This window comes from Frankliniella occidentalis, unplaced genomic scaffold, assembly GCF_000697945.3.
Source record: "Frankliniella occidentalis isolate FOCC.00 unplaced genomic scaffold, Focc_3.1 Scaffold130, whole genome shotgun sequence".
In the NCBI taxonomy this organism is placed as follows: Eukaryota; Metazoa; Arthropoda; class Insecta; order Thysanoptera; family Thripidae; genus Frankliniella; species Frankliniella occidentalis.
In genome coordinates, this window is record NW_026267257.1 from 331,615 (window position 1) to 334,842 (window position 3,228).

General features: G+C 53.4%; 1 protein-coding gene across 1 annotated transcript in view; it reads right to left on the bottom strand.

Annotated features, from left to right (window-relative positions):
* LOC127750077 (uncharacterized) overlaps positions 1 to 3,228 on the bottom strand; it is a 71,913-nt gene that overhangs the window by 32,071 nt on the left and 36,614 nt on the right. The window lies entirely within an intron of this gene.

Below are 3,228 nucleotides of genomic sequence, written 5' to 3' on the forward strand. Positions count from 1 at the left end.
TGTCTGTGTGTCTGTGTGTCTGCGTGTCTGTCTGTGTGTCTGTCTGTCTGTGTGTCTGTGTGTCTGTCTGTTCAACTAGAAGGAGATGTGCTAGAGAATTGAAATTTTCACGGTATCTAAAGGTCCACTCCTAGAGAAGGAAACGCTTACGGCAAATCCTGGCAGCCACCCCTAAGGGTGTGAATGAGGGTATCCAAGGTTCAAAAATTCTCCGAAAAAGTATTGTTTGTTTTTATCTTGTCTTATCTAAGGCGTAACTCGTCCAAGCTGAGTTCCCCGGGCGAAAATTTCGTCCGTTTTGCTCTATCTCTAACCGTTTAGGCGCTAGAGGGTCTCTTTTGACGAAAATAAGCTAAAAATTGCCATAATGAACAACAAGTTGTAGAAAAATGCCTAAAAAGAGAAACCAGTTTCAGAAGTCCGTGTGCGTGCTCGTCAGCCACTGGCCCGAGCGCGGTGCAAAGCAGTACCTTCTTCAGGCCCCGGCGGCCTGAATGAGTGTTGCCAGCGGCTTGGCCCTCGGTATCGTCACTTTACACATGTCTTATTTGACGGCAAATAAAACCATTACGACCAAAAAACCTGGCAAATTCGACAAAAAAATAAAATTTTTAGAAACTCCCAAATGGCCCGTATTCTGAGAATCACTCGTAGATGTTGCCTAGTAGGCAGGCACACATGTCGTACGGCTCACCCGGACAGTCTCAGACTCTTCTGCGGCGAAGGCCGTCGGCGGGAGGATGTCGCTTCGGTCTTCGGGCGGACTGCCCCCAACTTCGGGCGCACAGCCCCCCGGCCGATGCCATCGGATGGCTTCGGGCGGGTCGCCCCTGTTCGGGCGGTACGCCACCAAGCACAGAAGCTCTCTCGTCGCCACCGTGAGGTGGAAAACCGGCGCTGGCAAGGGTACAGGGCGCGACGCGTACCGAGATGGATTGTGGAGACGCAGCCGAACGACCTTGGCATCCGCCGCCTCCTCCAGCGAGGTGAATGGCCAAGTCACCCCGAGGAGGAGCACCCCGCGGAGCTGGTCGACCAGCTGGCTCCCCATCAACCCGCCAGCACTAACAAGGGAACCTTTTTAGGTGTAAATCTCCGATTTCGTTGTAACTTGGAAAATTTGAAGGTTAGTTATGTAGAAATCGGATGGCGCTTGAAATTTTTCCTGAACCTCACATTTAGTTTTCCCCTATATAGGGGTAGGAGTGCGGTTTTTATGCATGGTTTTTGTGATATTTTTTCTTAAATGTAAGGCAGTGTTCTAAGGGGTAACTCATCAAAGTAGCGCCCTTTGGGCCAAAATTTTGTCCGTTTTGCTCTATTTTGTACCGTTAAGGCGGTAGAGGGATATTTGTGGCAAAAAGCAGTGTAAGGCTTAAGTAAACCCCTAGTAACTGTGAGGTTCAGGAAAAATTTCAAGTGCCATCCGACTTCTAGTACAATAACCTTTAAATTTTCTGAGTTTCAACGAAATCGGAGATTTACACCTGAAAAGGTCCCCTTGTAAGCGTCACAGTCCTGCACCCTTACCCTACTGAAGGTCTCGAAGCGATGGGATGAGGTGGGGGTGGCCGGCCTGGTGCACCGGCACACTCAGGCCAGCCCGCTGGAGGTGGCGCCGCCGCTGGTCTCCAGGAGGTGCAGCATGTTGTCGAGGACTGCGCTGCCCTCTCTGACCTGACTGATGCAGGGGCGCTTACCCGACGGGTCAACCGTCTCGACGTGCTCCGCGTTGATGGCGGCGGAGAGCGCGTCACCGTAGTTGGCGGGGCGACTAGGCCTCCCGCGCTAGGCGCAGAATCTCGGCACCGAAGTCGGGCAGCGACTCACCGGACTTCTGCACACGGCGGTCAAGCTCGGCCTCGGCGACGACCTGACACTGCGCTGGGTCGTAGTGCTCCCGGAGACGCTTGCAGAGCCGGTCGTAGTTGGTGTATCACGAAAAAAAAATTCGCTGTGCCAGCTAATGCATTGACTGGCATTTGGATAGATCACCTGATAAGTTTCTGGAAATACTATATGAGCTATTATAATCGATTATTGACTGTAGCAGTCGATTATTGACTCTGGGAAATAATATGCAGATTGTAGGAACATTGGTTCCTGGAGTCAGTAATGTTATCTGTCCAAATACCAGTCAATGTATTAGCTGGCACAGCGAATATTTTTTTTCCGTGAGTCGGTCGGTCGCGAGGCGGTAGGGTTTGGATGAGGCCCGCAGCACGGCCTTGCAGGGACTCCAGGGGGCGGCACCCACGCGGCTCGGGCGAGAGCGACTCGGTGGTGCTGTCGAACTGGGCAGCAAAGACGGTCCAGGACCGTGTCCCGTCAGGGGTCGGGATCCTGGCCCGTACATCACCTCCGCGCTGCTGGTCGAGGGACACCGTCGACAGCCGCTCCAGAGCAGTGGTGTTCCGCTCCTGCAGCTCGACTGAGGAGCGCGCCCAAGCCCGCAGGACCTCCCGGGTGTCCACGGCTTCCTGGCGGAGGCGGTCGCGGCTCTGGGTGCGGCTGCGGCGGCGCCGCGGCATGACGGAGGAGGTAGGCCAGGCGCAGGGGTCAGGAAGAGTTCAGGAAACGCCTTGCCAATCCCACTTCTGACGCCAATGTTAAGGGAATGGCGATTCGGGATGGCAAGGGTTTATTGCAGGGAGAGGGCAAGGTACAGGGGAACTGGAAGAGTGTGCTCAGGATGGCGGTCAGGACAAGAGTGCGTCGGGGCAGCCGGCGGCCAGGGTAACCAGGCAGCCGCTACAGTGCCAGGGGGAAGTGGCGCCGGGGGAGAGGGGAAGGGCTGGTCCAGAACCCCAACAGTTACGGGATTCCTAGCCTAGCAATCACCCTCCAGCAGCTGTCTCCGGCTTCTGGCGCCGAAGTGACGTCTTCATCAGTCATACTCTCAAGCGTCGACAGTTCAAGTCTTTGGCTGTATATCACTCAAACGTGTCAAAACTTAAAGGGCGTTGAGCACCTACTAACTTTCCGAAGATTCAAAAACACTGGGACACGTCCCAGTGCGCAATGAAATCTGTGGCAAATGGGAGGACTGTCGTAAGTTTTTTGGACTAAGTTTTCAGGAAACAGAGAAAACGTCTTCCGCATGATATCAAACTCAAAACAATTTAAAATGTAAGCGAAGACCTTCTGAATATATAGGCAATTGTCTAAATTCTTTTACCTTCTAGTAGTGACCTTCCACAACCAAAGTTGGGTTACGACAAAAAGATT